A 21192-nucleotide genomic window follows, 5' to 3' on the forward strand; every position below is an offset into this window, starting at 1 on the left:
CGACCAAGAAACCATCCCATTTATGCAATTGATTAGGATTTTCGTTTCTTTCAAATCTCTTCAAACCAAAAACATGAAACTCAAGTTAAAATTGAAGATGTGATTGAAAGTCCTATACCAAATCAAATTGATGTATGGAAACTATTTTTTGATGGTTCTTGCACAAAAGATGGGGCAAGAGCTAGGGTAGTTTTGATTTCACCAGAAAAAATAAAATATCACCCAATCATGCAAAATAAACTTCAAAGTTACCAATTATAGAAATCATTGCATCTATGCAAACTATTTCACTTTATTACTAATGATTCTTCTGTATTATATGAATGTGTCTTTACTAGATTAGTACTAATTATCTTATTTTAGAGACTCACTTTTGTTCCTTGTAGTGAAAGAACCTTGATACATCTACAATTGAACATTTCATAGGGCATACTCTCTTGCTCATTCAAAATTGCATGCACATTACTCTCTTATGCTAATTATTTAAGCCAAGCTAGATCCTTAAGTAAAAGGCAGTTGGGCCATATTTCTAGATGGGACTCCTATAACAAATGGTGTGAGGTATAATTGGGAATTCATATCAGGGATATCCCCTATATATTAGTGGGATCCAATACCATGAATATTCTGGTGCTAGAAGGAGGGAAACCACATTTTTATGGCTGATAATTCATCTCACCATAACAACGAAGCATCTATACAAGGAAGTAATGGTCTAAGTTCTACTCCAACTCCTATTCCTAAAATTGAAGAATCTTCTCACTTAGGTCCAGGATAAACTTTTGAAGTTACTTATGATCATATTTAGATAATCGAGCCCATTATCGTCATTTTGCTAAAGCTCTTGGATTACTTCTTCTTACTCATAATATTCCTCATACTTTGAAATAGAAAGAAATAACTCACGTTGATGTATTTCTTTCATTGATGGAAGATTTTTTTTTTTCCACCCTTGAAGAGTTAGCATAACTCTCAGAAGAAATAGTTCAACAAGGGGACCTTCCACCTATTAGGGAAGAGGATGGAAAGGGAGATTTTCAATTTTCTAATGAGGAGTGGCTTGAGCACAACAAAGACCTGAACGGGGAAGGAGTAGACTCTTCTAATTAACAACATGAGGAGGAACAAGGAAGATATGATATGATTGATCAAGGCTTGGATTTGATGGCTCAAGGGACACTCACTCTTCTGGAAAATATTCATAAAATTCGAAAGCATCTCAAGAATCTATTATCTAATTTTGATCCTGATAAGAAAAATAAATATGAAGATCATATAGATGACTTCTACATGCATTTAAGAATGCTTGAGGTATGCTTTGATGATGTTGGTTGTAGAATTTTTCCATACACTTTAGAAAGTAGAGCATCTATATAGTATCGTAGTCTTCTAGCCAATTCAATATGCAATTGGAGGGAGTTTATAAAGAAATTGTTCTTAGAGTATTTTTGGATGATAAAGATCACGCCATGCTATTAGAAGAACTTGGGAACATCATCATGGAGAGGAAAGAGAATGTAAAGGATTTCAATCAAATGCTCACTCACATAATAAACAAGTTCCCTATTAATGTTCAACCACATGATTCTATTACAAAGGATTTTTACAAAACTACCTTGCCCACAAACATTTCATATGTGTTAAGAGAGCTGCAAAGGAGACTTTAGCTTTACATTTTGTAGAAGCCATTGCAATTGAAGATGTCCTACACTCCATTGGAGTGATTGAAGATCATGATCATTCTAAAGACTCTAAATATGTTGGTAAGAAAAACCAAGCCTCTCCAAATAAAGCTAAAGAAAAGGATTATTTTGATATTGAAATCTTGACAAAATATTTGAAGTCACTTACTAATGAAGTATCTAAAGTGAACAAAAAGTCAAGGAAGGAATATACTAGTAGCAAGTCCTTCAAGCCATTTTTACTTGGAAGAAATAACAATAATCAACCTGCCAAATCTATTGAATCTCAAATGTTGTGTTGAATGTTGAAAGTTTAGGCATAAAAAAAATACTACACTTTCCACCAGGAGAGGAATTTGGAGAAGAAATGCCCACAATGGAATCACCACATGAATGCTATGGAAACCCATATTGTTGATGCTCTATTAGGAGATGAGTAGAGCAAGTAGATAGAAGAAACAAATGAGCCTGTCGTGGTTGAAGAAAGTTCATGTATTGGGAACATAGTTAATGTCTTTGATATCATTTTCAATGTTGAGAAGAAAAGTGTTGAAAAACCACCAAAATGTGAAGCTCCTCCTCAACAGTCAACTAGCCATTATAATTTCAAAAGAAAAGGACCTGTTTCTAAAAAGGAATTGAAAATACTAGAGTTGAAGAAACAATTGTTAAGGAAGATATTACCACTAATTAATCCTGCTCAAAATGTTGGAAGTAATGCTTCCCTGTAATGTGTGAGTTGTCATTGTGAGTCCCTAGGTGTCAATCTAGAAATAGACAGTTTCCTATGTGTGAGTTGTAACAGCTATCCATATGTGTAGTTGTCAGTGATATAGATACTATAAATATGTAACCTTGAGATCAATAAAATATATTGTGTTTGGTGTTGTGTTTAATCGATCTCTCTTCTTTCTCTTTATTTTTTTTATCATGGTATCAGAGCCAGTACTAGCTTCACTCCCTCAATGGAAGGCCAGGAAAATGTGAAAGAGACTTGAGTGTAATTGTTTGATATTAGGATATATGTGTGAGTTGATTTTTTTAATTTCTACCAGTGTTAGATTTCCATGTGTATGTATGTGTAGATATAGAGATTATTTTGTGTGGAGTGATTGTTGTGAGCTAGCCTTCAAAAGATTTCTCTGTCAACGAGCCATCGATCAGATCCCAAGCCATCATGGACTTTGTCTGCTAGAGGACGAGCCATCGATTAGATCCCAAGCCATCATGGAATTTTTGTGTTGGAGGATGAGCCATCGATTAGATCCCAAGCCGTCATCGAATTTGTGTGCCAGAGGATGAGATCTGAGAGATTTATTCCAGATCTGAATTATTACAGAGGGTCAATGCTTATTTTTCTGTGGCTGGAGTGATTCAGCTGGTGGAAAGCAGATTGTGAATTAAGAAACTCAAAGGAATCTTAACCTATCTGATCAGGTAAATTTCAATCTGGATTATCTTGATTGTTGGCCATAGATCTGGAATGAGCATTTACCTGGATATCTACAGCTCAAGAGGATCAATGTCAGCGACGGCTGCAGTTGTTGCCATCAGAGCTGATGCATTCATTATTTCATAGAGGCATTGGGAAGAAATTGTATTTCCTTCGTCTTGAGAATGTGACTCTGCCAAAACAATTAAGTTTTATTTCTAAGGCCGGTTCAAGTTGCAGATTGGAACAACAGAAAAAAAGGTGATTGCTTTACAGAAATAGCACCCTAAGGAGAGTGCGAGAGTCCCCATTTCAAGCTACTCTGTAAGGTGAAACTGATGGTGGCTATGACTGTCAAAATATTTTTTGACAAAGGTACCAAGCATGAGCTATAAATTGACCATATTCCTTTATTATAATGTTTTGGTCCAAACGTTACTTTTTGCAGCTTTATTTAAAAGTGACATACATTAAGGATATTTTAATGTTGGTTTGAGGCCTATTTTATTGGTCAAAAGAATTTTAAAAACATGATTTTTGGCTCGAGAAGTATTTTGGTATTAATAAATTGGTGCAAAGTTGATATGAAAACAACCAAAGTGGGTGGGTTTTAGCCATAACATTGAAATCAAGCCATTGTAAGCTAAAGAAAGGATCCAATGTAGAGGTTTCCTTTATTAGTTCTATATTTCTTAGCTAGTGGGAAGATTGACTTTGAAGACGATGGAGTTTTATATTATTAAAAAAAAAAGAGGTAGTTGGTAGTTGTAATCTGTTAATGGTGTGAGTTGATGTGTGTTATTGTCCAAATATATCGTGAAAAGTACAAATGATGTAGAACCACAAAGAACAGACCAATTATTTAACAGACTAATATGACTCATCGTGCTCTAGGAGCATTAGTCACAGGTAGTTCTTAATAAGGCAACCTGGTGTAACCCTTTGTGCTCTAGGAGCATCAGTACAGGTTATTCATACAAGGTCAAGTTGTAGAATTGTCTGCTAAAGACATTTTGTACCCAGAATGATATCCTATATAACTGATGAAGGCTACGGAGGGTCGTGGATTCACATATGTTGGCAATTCCATAGGATGGTTCAATATCTAGACTAACCCGTTGCGCTCTGGGAGGTTGAGAAGCACCAATTCTACAAAGTTCATCAACGATGGTCAGAGGCAGTTACGTTTTAAATGGAGGTCAAGTGACAGCTCAAAGATGTGGTGGTGAAAGAGCAAACTTTGCAAGATTCCAGAGTGGATGTGGGTGTTGATGATGACCATATCAGACAAATCTGATAAAGATTTATTTATTGTTGTAATGTGTGTTTTTTTATATTTTCTACAAGTAAGCATTAAGGGAGTGTGTTGGAAGTAATTCTTCCATGTAATGTGTGAGCTGTCACTGTGAGTCCCTAGGTGTCAATCTAGAAGTAGACATTTTCCTATGTGTGAGTTGTAATAGCTATCTAGATGTGTAGTTGTTAGTGTTCTAGATACTATAAATATGTAACCTTGAGATCAATAAAATATATTATGTTTGGTGTTGTGTTTAATCAATCTCTCTGCTTTCTCTCTATTTTTTATCATGACATGAATGCTATGGAAACCCATATTGTTGATGCTCTATTAGCATATGAGTAGAGCGAGTAGACCAAAGAAATAAACGAGCCTATCGTGGTTGAAGAAAGTTCATGTATTGGGAACTCAGTTAATGTCTTTGATATCATTTTCAATGCTGACAAGAAAAGTGTTGAAAAACCACCGAAAAGTGAATCTCCTACTCAACATTCAACTAACCATTATAATTTGAAAAGAAAAGGACTTGTTTCTAAAAAGGAATTGAAAAGACTAGAGTTGAAGAAACAATTGTTAAGGAGGATACTACCACTAATTAATCCTACTCAAAATGCACAAAACAAGTTTGGAAATGCAACTACTTCTAATAACACTTCCAATGGTAGTAAAATCAGGTCCATAACTACTAAAGGTTCAAGTAAAGTTACACCTGAAGACACTCTGACACTATCAGTTAGGAATGAAAGTATTGACTATAACATCACTGCGGACATGAAAAGAACTCGTGATAACATTTGAATATTTGAGCTTGCCAAGATAGTAGGCCACCGCGAGCTACTTCTCTAAGCCTTTTCATCATAGCCTTGTTTAGGTGAAAAACTTTCTACCTCTCAAACAATGTTTGGTAAGTCTCTTGGAATTCTCAAATCTGTAGTTAACATTATCAATTTAAATACTAACACTCTATGCCTCAAGTTCTTGTTAAATTTTCAAATATTTAATTGTAATGTCCATAATTGTTTCATTGATTTGGGTGCATCTACAAACATAATGATTCTATTTGTTTCTAAAATAATTAATGTTAAATGGGATAAAACGGATCGCCATATCATTCAGCTGCATAAATAACTAGTCTAGGCAATTGATGAACTCAACAAATGTTATTATACATTTTTCATTAGAGCATGGAGTACACTAATGTATTAATACTGTTATTATGGGAATTCTTGAAGCCTATAGTCCACTGTTGAGTAGATATTGGCCTAGTAAACTATAAGGATATTTTTCATCAGAACAGATGCATTTATGGCTTCTATATAAGGGAAATACCAATCAGATTCGAGTAGAAAGTGAGCCCAACATGAAATATAATGTGACACCACTCCAGGGTAAAAGTGAGCCTATTGGCTTTATTGATCCATAAACTACCATGGATATTCCACTCGACAGTTCATTGCAACAAATCTAATAATATTATATTAAAACTCTAAAAATTCTACACTATTATAGTTTATTAAACTTTATGATCTGTGGATTTAACTGTAATTAGTGGATGCATCTGAATGGAAAATATGAAGAGAAGTAGAGAATGAAAAAATAAGCAGACACACACACACAAGACACAATATATTCTCTCTGGAAAACCTTTTTGAGAGAAAACCCAACTAGAAGGTGAGGTCACTTTGTTCTCTTTCTCTGTCTAGAAATATGGCTCTAGGTACAAAGAAGTAATGTTTGTGGCCCATGGGTTGCTACATTGCACAAATATCCTCTATGTGCTCTACCTCCTATCTCTCTTGGCTATATTTTCTCATCTATGGAACAAAATTCTCTTGAAAGAATGGAATTCCTCTTCCTCCTAGTGGCCTAATTATAACACGGCCCGATAGCCTACTAGTTGTTAAGTTTGACTACATCAACTCTTAACTAGAGTTACAAAATAGACCCTTATAGAGTCTTTTACATCACAAAAAATGTGTCTAGCCCATTTTCAATGAATAATAGGGGCTGACGCAACATCCTCCTAAGCTATGGGTGTGAAAACAATAAGGTCAACTTCTGAGTGGTATACATTTTTGATATGGACTCTGATTGACGCGCTTCTTGTGTTGCTAGGAAGGTCTCTATGTGAAGAATAGCATGAAAATGTGCAACACTAAAGAAGCAAATTTTTACCCCTAAAAAATGTCGTTTGATGCCTCAAAGTGCTCCCGGAAGGTTTCAGACCCCATTTCACCAAACTGGGTCCCACTGGTAAAAACAATCCTATGAGATTATTCCTCCACTTTTTCCAGTCCAAATGCATCAAGATGGATGAAAAACACTATAATGATCCAATTCGTATCATTTGCAGTTGTGATATTTGGGAATATTGTCTTAGAAATTGATCATGTCTGTTATCAAGCACAACGATCAACCGTCCCACCAAATACACAGTTGGATCTCCTTCCTTGCACTGCAAATGTTGAAAATGAATCTTGTAATATAGATTTACATATTAGTATAAATGTAGGAACCATATTAGTAGCTAATGATATTTGTAATTTTTATTTCAATTGTTCAAAAAATCAGGATGGATTTGGAGATGGTTGCATTCTTATAGACCCACATAATAAAATGTACATTTTTTCATGTCATTTGGAGTTTGAGTGAACAAATAACATTGCTAAATATGAAGAACTCATCCTAGGATTAAAGAAATTCATTGACCTCAAGGTCAATGTAGTCAAGGTAATTGGTGACTCAATTGTCACAAGTAAGGTACATAATACTATCCAATGTGTTTCACCAAATCTGAAAAACTACTAGCAAGAGGTATGGTTACTTATTTCTCACTTTAAATATTTTAATATTATTTATGTTCCTAGAATTAGAAACGCTATCGTAGGTGTATTAGCTAATGCAACTTTTGGGATGTCACCTATAAAAAATGGTTCTTCTATGGAGATTATTTAAAAACAATTAGTTCCTGATAACGTGACTAAGTTTTGTGTTTTTAATGATGACCATTAGATAGTCCATTTTATGGCTAACGTGGATGTTTCTAAAGATGCATCCATTAAAGAATATGATCATGATAATGATTTGTAGGAAGAAGTTGATGGAATGAAAGGGAATATTATACCCAAAGGTGTGGTGTATCTGGAAATGCTTTAGGACATGTAAAACTAATTCAGAGGACCAATCAACATTAATACTCATAGATCAAAGTTATCATATGAAAAAGTCAACATGGAAACTTAAGACAATCCAAAATATGTAAATCTCAGTACATGTTGTTCTCCACAAGAATGACAAGCATTTATTTTCCTTTTAAAATAGTACCATGATGTGTTTCCATGGACATATGATGATTTAAATACATATGACACTTGTATTATATAGCATGTCATTCCTATAAAAGAACAGGGTGAAACCATTCCACCAAAAGCTGACGAAAGTTAATCCAATGGTTGAGCCCCTAATCCAAAAGGAATTAAAGAAGTTTCTAGATGCTTGGATCATTTTTAAGGTCAAACAATATACATGGTTTTTGAAATTTGGTCCCAGTCAGGAAAAAGTCTCGTGACATGGTCTATGTGTCTATTTTCACAATCTCAATCAAGAATTAGATAAAGATAATTAACCAATGTCACTTATGGAACAAATTATCCAAATAGTCATTGGGTTCGAGATGTTTCCACTGCTACATGGGTTCTTTGGGTATAATCAAGTGCTAATGGTAGAAAGTAATCTCCTAAAAATCGCTTTCAGGACCAAGTGCAGGAATTTTTATTTTTAAGTGCATGCCATTCACACTTATTAATGTTGGAACTAAATTTCAAATAGAAATGGAAATTAGTTTCCATGGTTTAATTGGTCAAAGTTTAGTATTCTATTTGAATGATGTAACTATATTTTCTAAAAGAATATCAAATCATGCGTGTCATCTGAAACAGATATTTGTGTGATGTCACAAGTATGGGACTTATCTAAATCCCAAGAAAAGCATCTTTGGTGTATGAGAAGGTACTCTCTTAGGAAACTTTAATGCTAAGAGTGGAATCAAGGTCGATTTAGAAAGGGTCAAAGCTATATCTCAAATCCCTTTTCTTGTAAAAAAGAAGGCTATGCAATCTTTGATGGGGAATATTAACTTCTCGCATAAATTCATCTTTGATTATGCACATATAATTAAACCATTGGAAGAGAGGATAAAGAAAGATGCAATATATAAATGGGATAAAAGGGACAATGGTGCTTTTTCTCAAATTAAACAAGTTATTATTAACATGCCTGCTTTGTTTAGTCCTGAATGTGGAAAATATTTTCTGCTACATAACTTCAATTCTAATTCATCCATTGCATCCATATTGACACAAAAGGATAATGAAGGAAATGAATGGCCTATTCCTTTTATGAATGCTGGTTTGTAGTTGTCAGAATTGAACTACCCTACCATTGATAAACAAGCTTATGCAGTATATAAGGAAGTTAATAATTTCAAGCCCTATCTCCTAAAATACCACACGATTATATATGTGCCTCATCCATAGTTTAGAATGATCTTTGTGTAGCATGAGTTGGGTGAGAAGAGGGAAAATTAGATGGCCTGTATGTAGGAATATGACCTAGAATTTGAGCTAGTTCATATTGTTAAGGGTTATAGCCTCTGCCAAATCACAACAGAAGTGAGAGATTCTATATAACAAGATCTTTTAGGATGGGAGTAGGAAATAAATACGTATAACATTGAACAAATCCCTCTGACAAGCTCAACATCACCTTGTTATTAAGATATACGACAATATTTAGAGCATGACACCTTGCCCATGCATTTATTGAATAAATAGAAAAGGGAAATTCACCTTAAAGCTCTTCCATATCAACTTATGCATGGATCATTTTTCCGAAAGCACCATGATGGTGTGTTGCTAAGATTATTGGAACCCCAGGAAATAGAAGGGGTATTAAGAGACTTGCACGATGGACTAATAGGTGGACACTTTGCAAGTGAAATGACTAAAAATAAAGTAATGAGGGTTGGTTACTACTAGCCCAATTCGTTTATGGATTCTCATGCTTACGCTCTAAAGTTCCTAGCATTCCAGAGATGTGTTGGTCAAGACACGAAGTCATCCACTTGATTACTACCAATAGGAGTTGAGAAACCTTTCCAATAATTGAGACTAGATGTCATTGGTGAAATCACTCTACACTCATCGATGAAACATAGATACATCTTGACAACAATATATTATTTTACTTGGTGTACTAAAGAGGTTCTTTTGAGACAAGTCAACGATCAAGAATTATTTCTAAATAAAAACATCATAACTACGTTTCACTTTCCAACATATCTGGTCTTTGACAATGCAACATGTTTTTCTTCACTGAAACTATATGAGTCTACATTAGAAAATGGGATTGATTTAAATCATGCATCTAACTCTTACCCATAGGGAAACGATTTAGAAGAATCAACTAATAAAACTATCATTTGCATAATCAAGAAAATCGTTTTCTTTGAGAAAAGGAACTAGAATAATTCTTTGGTTAATGCATTATGGGCTGACTGTGTAACTCCTAAACCCTCTCTTAGAACCTCACCATACTTCCTCATATATGGTAAATAATTTATCCTTCCAACCAACTTGTATCTCTTGTCCTTACAACTTTCCCAGGAATCCCAAGGAAAACCATGCATTCTGGTTCAAGGCAGGATATATACCTTGCTTAAAATCAAGGAAGAAAGACTCAAGGCTAAAGAAAGATTCATCATACACCAAAATTTTATAAAGCTCTGGTTCGATAAGAAATTCACGAGGATTAAGAGTTTTAGTGTGGGTGACTTAGTATTGAATAGGGATAAAGCCCATAAAGAGAAAGAAAAATACACGAAGTTCCAATCCCTCTAGATAGGCCCTTTCACCATCGAAGAAAAACTCGCTCATAATTGTTTCAAGATGAAATCCTTACATGGGAGGAGTGGCCCTCTTCCTGTTAGTGGCTGATATTTGAAGCACTATTTTCAATAACATCTCTAAGCTATGTTCCTTTTACAATTTTATTTCTTTCTTGTTGTTTATCAGCTATTTTGTGTTTGTCATGGAAATTCATGACTTGTGTTATTTTCCTCATATAATCATTATACATAAATAATGCCTTATGTGAAAGAGTGCATGGCTTTGAAGGGTTATGTGGTGCAATGAATGAACGAATGTGACAACCACAACACTTGGCTATATGTTAGTTATTCTTCTTTGTTTTGGAAGATTCCTTAGGCTCAGTCAAGTCCAAATGGAAAATAGGATACATATAAAGATAAGCTTGAGTAAAGCTATGAGACCCGCATCCATGCTAGTGTCTCAACCCCTCAACTTGGTGTTGAATATACTTTGTGTTCTACATTCTAATCCAATCGAATAGACAAAGTATAAGGGGACAATATATAGCAAGTAAACCTATATCAGAGGTTATATAAATACATCACTGAAGGGGAAACCTCTCTTCTCTGAATAATTCTGGATCCCTCTTCCACCCCATTGAAATAATAAGTGCCAAAGCATAGTTTTACTAAATAAATAAATAAAAGGTGAAATAATAGAAAGGCTTCCTATGTAGAGGGGTGAAGCAAGTTTCTTCATCGAGTTATTGACTAGGATCGCTAGTAGTGAGCAATACTCAGCTCCTGTAGTGACTCAGCTTGGGTATTATCGACACCTATTGGTAGTGGAGCAACACCAGAGATGAAACTCATACTCTTAATATCTTAAAACTCACCGTTACATATTACCTTTTCTTAGATTGAAAAAATTATGATATGGCATAATCTCTTATGTGTTTAACCAAGGAAAGGAATGTGGGATGCTATACATATAACTGAGTTGGAAAGGAAAATTCAAGGAAATATTATTGGTGAATCAATATTTCCTAAAGGGATAGTCCTATAAGTGAAATATTTTCCTAGTCAGAGAAGTTTAAGTTCACCCAATGTGTCTCCAAGTGTTGTCGTTGCTACAACACCCTCAAAAATTTGGTTGCATTTGAATTTTGGAGCCTACCTAATTGTCATATCAAGTGTCACTTTTGTCATCAAGTATTTTTGCATGTCATTATAGCGTTTCAACTATTTTTGTTCTTTCCTAAGTGTCTTCACATGGTTTAGAATATATTTGGTGCACTCCATCTTTATAATACAATTACTAGTTATAAAACTATGCTTTTGGTCCCAGTCGCACATACTTTGTCTTTCATATTTGGAGAGTGCTTTTAAACTTGCATTTTGATGTCTATTTCTTAGTATTCGATCTTGCCTAAGTGTTACTGATGATTTTTTATGTGTTGCACTTGATTTTAATCCTAACTTGTTGTGTTTTCCCTTTGTCTTATCTTCCATACTTAGACAAATCTTGGTTTTCACAAGCTAGCCCCACTAAGGATATGAGAGCACATGGCACACTAATAAGGCTCAGTCCAGACCCCTTTCCTTGCTCTTAGTACACCCTTAACCTCTCCCAAGTGCATAGCACACTCCCGAGAAACAAGCTCTCATTATCTTTCTGAACTACGGTCTCTAGAAATCCCCTCTTTTAGTTGAGCGCATGGTGCATCAACAGTGCTCAGTTAGCCTTATTTGACCCTTGACATTGTGATCTATGCCCTTCACTGAGCACATGACACATCAAAAGTGAACATCAGAATCTCTTGAGCCTTCACACTATGTCCTATGCCATCTTTGAGACTTAGGCTTTCCCAATTTCGCACATGGCACATCAATAAGAATCATTAGTTCTCCTTCATCCTTCACACTACATCCTCTGAATTCCATCAAACGTTCCCTTCCCAGTAGAGTTCATAGTGCATCCTCAAGCCTCAACACTCAACCCTTGTCCCATAATAGTGTGCCCTGCAACTAGAAGCTCCCTCGTTTCTTCCCAAACACACTAATGAACCATAATAATAATAAAAAAATCCATGGAACAAGTTAGAATAGGTGATTTTTGGGATGATGTTTGCTTCCCATGGGAGATATTTCTTGCAAGTATTCTAGAATAGCATGGTGAGGATGCATGAAGGGATTTGCAAAAGAGATTAGCTTAAGGAAGCATTCCATAATAGAGAACACATGAAGTGACAAGATGAAGAACATTGGGACCCTGGTGATCAAAGTAGTCCATAAAGACTCCATATGATTTGAGATCGTTTATAGCGTAAAGGGAAAACCAACATGAATGTTGCATGAAATATTGAAGATACAAGTGGAATCACTATCGCCTCTCAAGAAATTCCATGTCATTAGTCTTTATGGGTCCAAGTCACTAATTAGTGTATTTTCATGATATCATCACATAATGATATGGAAATAATTCTTTGATTTTGTAATCATTGTGCATACAAAGATGTGTACGTCCAAGAATCATATATGGAGAAAAGAACCACATGGGTAATTCCAAAAGGCATATGTAATTCCAAAAGTCATAAAGAATTTCAAAGGTCATCTAGAAGTCCAAGAGTTGTTTAGAAGTATAAAGGTCATTAGGAGTTTAAAAGTAATATGAGAAACCCAAGCATCATGGGGGAATGAAAAGTCACACGTATAGTTATAAAAGAAGCCTAATTACTAAAGAAACATACTTTTCACTTGGGTTTGTCCTACAAGGCATTAGAGAGATAGAGATAGTTCTTTTGGAGAGCAAGTAGTGGCTTTAACGTTCCACTGTTGGAGCTAGTGGTGTTGATTATACTCATGTATTTGGAACTTTTGCTTAATACTTGAAGCCATTTGGCCAACAAATTTTCATGCATATATCATGGATGATATGGTTGTTTTGGAGAGAAATTAGTGGCTCTAACAATCCATTGTTCGAGCTAGTGGTGTTCATTGCACTCATGTACCTTGAAACTTTTGCTTAATACTTGAAGTGATTTGTCTAGCACATTTTCATGCCTAGATCGTGGATGTTTCAAGACTACTCTTCAAATGTTTGTGGTTTATGTTGGAATCCATATGTACTAAAGAAATTGAAGTATTTTGGTAGCTTTGGTGCTTAACCTATTGTAAATGTGTTGTTATTGTTATAACAATTGTTGGATCTATGTGAACTATTTTTCTTGATTGACTAATGTTTATTTTGTATTATATCCATGTGTCTTTACTATATTATTACTATTACTTTTCTTTTAGGGACTCACTTTTGTTCCTTGTAGAGAAATAATCTCGATACATCTAAAATTGAACATTTCACAAGGCATGCACTCTTACTAATTCAAAATCACATGCGCGCTACTCCCTTATGCTAATTATTTACACCAAGGAAAATCTTTAAGTAAATGGCACCGAGGCCATATTTCCAGATGGGGCTTCTATACCAAACGGTGTGAGGTCTAATTGGGACGTAATATTGGGGAGATCCCTTGTATGTTGGCAGGATCTAGCACTATCAATATAGTGACAATGCACTATAGTGCAATTTTTTTGTTCATTACATGCAAACCATCGCATGTGTCTACAACTTACCTATGATGATACCTGGAAAGTGAAAAAGATAGTGCTTCCATGTCTTGCTTTGAAATATTGTCTTATTTGTTTTGGTTTTTTGAGTCTATGGTATGTCTTATTCTTTGGAAATCCATCATTTCTTGTGAAATTTATGTTTGATTTCTTTCTGGTAGGAATTTTTTTTCTTATCAATTAGAGTTTTTTACAATTTGGCTTGCTTATTGATTCATTCAAAGACATTTCGTACTTCTGTGATTAGTTGTTCAAATTTTTCATTTTCAATAATATAGTCATATTTTGAGTTTTCTTTACACTGAAAATTCAAAGGAAGAGATATATGCTTTTGTTGATTAGGGCTTTGAATTTGGGAAATTAGAATAGTGGCTTTGAAAGCCTTATTTTAGGAGTTTTGTTTTCTACATCATTGTGTTGAACTTCTTCCCTTTTCTAGTTACATCTTCATTGAGTTGAAAAAATTTCTCTCATATTAGTTGCATTTTAGGAACTTAGGTGAATGTTTTGCTTTCACGGTAAAACATAAAACTTAATCAAAGAGAAACATTTAAAATTTACCAATAAATCTAACAAGGATTTGAAATAGTAGAAAAATCTAGTTGGTCTAGGTTAGAAGATGTGTTCCAACGTCTATAAACATAGGAGTTATCAATAACCATCTATGTTACATTCTGTGGATGGGCATTTTTCCACATAATTCGAAGAATAGAAGTCACCCCACAAACGATGAGTATATATGAATGTTACCATCGAACTCTTACACATTAGATGGAACTAATGCTAACTATTATTCCACATACCCTTAGGTATATAGGAAGTCACCATTACGTTGCAAAGTAGCCTTATGTAACTGAGTCAACCACCTTGTTGTTTGTGATACAATGAACACAATATTGAGGGAGATTTCCTACACGTACTTAATGGTATATTGCAATTCACAACAACCTAGTAATCCCTTCATACTTAGTGACCCTTTTCATTGTTATTATTATTTTGATTGAATTATCACTTCTTACTTCTTAGTAGACCTTAGGTTGATTCTGATGGCAACAGTTCTAGAGTCTTCCAGTCAAGGAAACCCCTTTAATGGGAATCTCGGTCCTTTTCATTCTTTTGGAAATATTGGTTCTCCTTACATGGCTATGTTTTCCCTTCCTAGATTCATGATAGGTTTACCAATATGGTTGTTTTCAACCTCCTTGGTTCTAAATGTCCTAATTTCTTCACAAACAAGCTCTCCTCAACAACACCAACCTCAAATTGACCCTTTGTCTTCTTCTCCCATCGTCCCTTCTTCCCTTTGTTCTTGTTTGCCTGGTGAAACTCTCAATTTTAGTAACCAAGAAGCTAAAAATAAGAAGAAAAGGAAGAATAAGAAGAATAATGAAAATAAGCAAGTGGGAAACCAACCAACCATTTCTACGAATGTGGATAATGTTGAAAAAACTACCAAAATGCCCCGTAAAATTAAAATTCCTTACAAGATTTGTAAGGGTGACCACCTTCTTATAGATTACCTTGGTATTCCCCAAGTATTAGAAGTGTGGTCGAGAGGATCACATTAGCCCTTATTGTCAGCATATGGAGACCATGTTGATGATAAACAATCAACCATTGATAATAATTTTCCCAAGAAAAAGGGTAAAATTAGGTTTCCCTATAGGTTATGTGAAGGGAGTCATTAAACTCACCTTTTCCCTCGGATGGTTGAAGCCTCCAAATTGTTGGAAAACTTTATTTTTTCTCAGTAGCAACTTCCAACTGGTTATTGTAAGTTTTCCCTCAATCCTTCATTAGTTGGTGAAGTGATTGATCTGATTCAATCTTTAGTTAATCCCACTCCCTGAGCTTAAATCCCATGAGTCCCTTTCCAACCATCCATTGGTTGAGAAAGTGGTCAAATTGACTCCATCTGCAGTCGATCATACTCTCCCCTTAGAGAGTGAATTTAGTACCACTCAGGCTCTTCTTGTTACTTCAGATCCCATCGAACGAGCGAGAATTTCTCCCCTTCTTATGGAACCCCTCCAAGTAAAGAGGTCATTTCCTTTGGTTGGAATCATCTTATATAGCCTCATGTCCCTTCTTACATGCCTTTCCAAATCATGGTGAAGGCTTGTGATAAGAACATATATCACACTTTTATATACGAAGGTTCTTCTATTACCATTATATCCTTGACTACTTGGAGAGCTTTAGGTTCCCCATAACTTGTGTCTATTACCTAGAATCTATTGACTTTTAACAAAATAACCAATGAACCTTTAGGGATACTTCCTTAGATTCATGTACCTTAGAAGGAAAATATATATGTATTGATGTTATGGTAGTCCAAGGCCCCTTGGATTGAAATTTGCTCCTTGGGTGAGGCTATGATTATGCTATGAACGTTTTCATGTCCACACTCTTTCGAGTGATGTCTTTCCCACATGATGGAAAAATTGTGACTATTGACTAGATTTCATTCATTGGTCCTACTTTGACTGCCAACCCTCCAACTCCCCTAAACATTCCTAATATGTAAGTGGTATCCCCCTCACCAAAAGTTAATTAGGAGGGCACCTATTCTATTTTTTCTCCTACTAATGTAGAAGAGCCTCTCATTATTTGCTCGACTTATTTTGACCTAGACCCAGTAGGTGATGTTTAGTCAATTTAGTGTCCTAAATTTCTTGCACGAATTATCAACCGAGGTTTGTGGACTGATGAAGTGTGATGCACTATATGTGCTTAGTTAACTTTTCTCTTACTTTGTTTTTTTTTATTTTTATGTTTGTTTTGGGGGTTTCTATTCTCTGGTGTCTAAGAATATACAATCTATGAGAGATTTACATGGACCTAATGAGTTTTAAAAGGAAGGATAAGTTCCTAAGTTAGTCTAGTCTCCTAAAAATGGACTAAGAATCATTTTTTAACTAGTTAGGACCTAATAAGAGAAACATAGCAACTATCTTATCTACCATTTAGTCCTAATCTATGGATCTAATTCCTACAACCAAAGTAATACTGATGCATAAGGTAATCCAATAATTGCATTCATTTAGCCATTGAACCATTCAATTTTGGAACATGATAGAATGAACCTCCTTGAAATGTTTTTTTGGAATGTCAAGTGATGCAACTAAGTAATGACCTGAAAATAGAAAAGAAAAGATGACATATTGTAAAACTGACAATATGTTGAGTAAGCTCAATCACTACATGAACTAGATATTCAACTAATTAAATTAGAATTGTCATTATTTTGAAATGGTTTTGAGAACATCTATTAATACAGATATTTCACAGTTCTATGCTAAGAAAATGAGTAATCAAAATAGTAAGAAGCTAAACAACTGTGTATTCTCATTTCTTCATTTTTCATTCAGTCATTTCTCATACAATATCTCGAAAGAATAAGACTTGCACAATTGTGATTTTTATCCTCACACTATTGGTTACAAACTAAAATGAAACAAAACTAAAGAAAATAGACTTGCAGAAAAATAGAGTAGTAGAAATTAAAATGAAAACAACAAGTTAAAAACCTCCTTCAATGCATGGGCCCTCCACAACTAATGTGGCTGGATAATAGCTAATTAAAGATGCACTTTTAAACCACCATTGACAAAATAGAGTTTGTATTATCAACAAAACGAAGTCTGAACAGAGTTTTTAACAAAAAGCCTGTAATCCTTTCTATCTTCTAACTACTTCTCGGTCTTATCTAACTAATATTTATAGAAAAACATCATAACTGTCTAAGAGAAAATCTTGTTACAGGTGGCTTGATCCGAATCTATCATGACTTTTATAAAAAGACATGCGTCGCAGGGCTTAATTCGAATTGTAATGACACTGTTAAACTTCTGAACAGCTATAGGTGGCCTGATATGCATTAACTCCTGAACTCCTGATCAGCTACAAATGGCTTAATCCACATTAACTCTTCAACAGAACCGTTAGACTCCTAATCAACTACGAAATTTCAAGAGTCCCACTGTTACTAGATAATGTATTTGACTCCATATTTGACCATGACTTGAGACATGTTTTTTTGTCGATCTGGACCGAGTGAGTAGAATAGAATCCATCTAGAGATGATTCTAGAGATGCCCATGTGGCCCAGTTCTTCATTTGACACCTGTAACCTGCCAAACCATGAGAGTATCTACGGAACCCACAGTTAGCTGTAGAATAGGATGCGTTCTGTAGCTAATTTGCAAAAATCTATTAAAATACAAAGAACATGAAAATATAATATGGTGATCATTTTATTTCTTTCCTAAGACAAAATCTAGCATTTATCATTGATTGGATCTGTAGTCTTCTGAGAAATCAAGAGAAAAAGGTGACAAAAAATGTCAAGGGGAAGGTAATTCTGAGGTTCAACATACCCCAACTACAAAATCATTGCATTTCCTCATGGAATTTGCCAAAAATGTGATTATTCTTCTCTAATGCATTTTCTCAGACACTTTTGCTAGTACATCCAATTTTCTTCGTTTTCTCTTGTTTGAAGTGACTGTCATTTAGGGTTTCCTGGTAAGAAGCTTATATTTTAGGTTGATGACTATTTTGTTTAGACTTTTATTGTTCCTTTTCAACTTCCTATTTTTCTTATACCATAGTCCTAGATGCAGAATGGTATTATCATGGATAGCCTTGTCCAATTTACTTTGTTCCCTCAAGGTTTCATTCTCCTTCTTGATATGTCTGTTCAATATCTCTAATTCATAAATTTCCTATTTGAGAGAGTCAATTAGAGGTTCTTCTGGATTGACAGAGGGTTTTGGATTCGTTGAGGCACTTTTCTTCTCCATTGATTCTATATAATCATATATTTGTTGTTGTACTGGGTCTATGCCTGGAGATCTTCTACTTAGGCTACCTTCAAAATGATGGTCAGGAGAATTTTGACGACTATGTGCAGACAAGATGTTAACAGGAGAAGTTTATGGGGTTTCCTCTTCTAATTTTATGAACTCTGTCCATTTTGACGGTGTTTTTTTTTCCAACCCTCGGAGTCTAGAGATTCTTCTAGGTTGTAGATGACTTATATTCTCTTTCTCTGTGACCTTTTTCTCTTTTCTTATCTTTCCTCTTGCTCTGATTTGTTTCCTGATTTCTTTCAGCTCTTCAAATATTAATTTTTCATCATCTTTTTGTGATTAAGACTCAAGTTTGTCTTCAATGACAATACCAATCTTCTTTCTTCTTCTTTTTCTAACATTATCTTCTTTGGGTGACTTTGATGCTTCTTGAAAATGATTTCTAATGAGGAAATCCTCCCAGGTATCTCCTATGCATTTTAAATGAAACTCAATCAGTATCTTTATCAACCCATGATGGTACATGGTTGTGTCTATGAATTATATTTTATTCTACACATTTGAGGCCATCATTCTTAAACTATTTAGTAGGAAGAAAGGAAGATTGATTTCTTCATTTTCTAGAAAATTCATCAATAAAAGCATATGGTAGACATACATGCACCCAAATCTCCCCTCACAGGTGATAAATTTCTGTAATATCAAAAAGCATGCTTCTCCATTTACTTTTAAGAGCTGAAATGGGAATTCCTTTTCTAAAAATAGAGACATCCATACCTGGGTTCCTGAGGATTACTTTCCATGATTTACTATGGAATTCTTTGTTTTTGAACCATCTTTCACCATGTCTTGGAAGTTTTGTTGCCTCTGTTATGAAGCATTTTGTTACTGCAAACTTAATATCTCCAATTTCTACCTTTGTACCATGAAAAGATATAGCAAAATATTTTGTGATCTCTTTATGAAAACCATTAAAGTTTTCGATGAATTTGAGCCATCTAGCTGCAACATTTCCTTGAGTTGTGGGTATCCTTCCATATATTTTGCTCCTACCTGTTCTAACCTGACAATGAGTCCCATGTCTTTTGTTTCACAAAATTCCTTAACTTTCATAATTACCCTCTTGATTTATGAAATGGATTGACTACAAGTATGGTGAAAAGAATTGTGGGCTTGCATGAAATAAGTAGATGGTAAGGGTTTTGGAGAGACATGGACAAATATGTGACGTCATAGTATGACTGTTAAAAACAATGAGGGAGTTAATTATGGACCGTTATGTGATGGAAGATGGATGGTGTGGTAGATATGTAGTACGATGGAAATGGGAATCAAATTAAATGATGATTTGTCATGGAGACATATGAATGCCCATATTATACATATTCTATGTTCTAACCTTTCTATTTTAAAATAAATTTTTGCACTTTTACCTCTTGGAACTTAACCTTCTTGTTTGTTGTTTTTCTTTGATGTTGATCCGTGGAACCTCTTCTTAGCATATCAATATTCAAAAAAAATATTCTTCAATTCCATGCAATCAACATTTATTTGGAACAGAGCTGCGGAATGGAGTTATGGCTGTAGAATCAAACTGACTGTGGAATGGAGTTAGTTGTAGAACATGACAAAGATGAAATATGGCTATGGAACATGGATGTGAAATAAAATGAAAATGGAGTGTAATGAAAGGAAAATGGAATATAACAGTGAAAGGGAATGAAAGTGAAGTGAGATGAAATGAAATGAAATGAATTTGCAGATTAGTCACTGCAAATAAATGTAGCTTTATGTCACTACTTATTACAGAAAGAGAAATAGGAAATATAGGATGTCAGAAATCTCTGATTTTCACCCTGTATTTCCTGTATAAGTAAGCCAATGAACAATTGGTTTTCAAACTTATACATTTTATTTACATTATTATTATTATTATTTTTGTTTTGTTTTGTTTTGTTTTTATGTACAAGAAAACTAAGTTAGTGGAGAAGAAGAATTCTTCTTCACCAACTTCATCTCAGTGTTACCTTGGAAAATTTTGACAAAATCCTCCCTTGAAATTGCCTTATTATATAGCTTTAATTGATGACCATTTACAAGAAGAGGTAACTTTCCCTCATCTATTGTCCTTATTCATATTGCTCCATTATTAAAGACTTCTTCAATCTCATATGGCCCAAGCCAATGAGTTTGAATCTTCCCTTGAAAATCTTTGAATTTTGAATTGAACAAAAGTGCCGAATCTCTTGCTTGAAACTTCTTCTCCTTGATGTACTTATCATGCCATTTATCCCTTTGTTGTAGTAGTAAACTAGTTCTTTGAATGGCATCTTGCCTGATTTCATCAAGCTCATTGAGTTGCTACAATATATGTTTATGTGCCTTTGATAAATCCAGTCCCAATTGGACTACCATCTTGAAGGTTCTGATTTGAAACTCTATAGGGAATAGGACTTCCTTCACATAAACAAGCT

Source organism: Pinus tabuliformis, chromosome 7 (genome assembly GCF_031772625.1).
Source record: "Pinus tabuliformis cultivar Carrire ecotype Pingquan chromosome 7, CPIR1, whole genome shotgun sequence".
Classification (NCBI taxonomy): Eukaryota; Viridiplantae; Streptophyta; class Pinopsida; order Pinales; family Pinaceae; genus Pinus; species Pinus tabuliformis.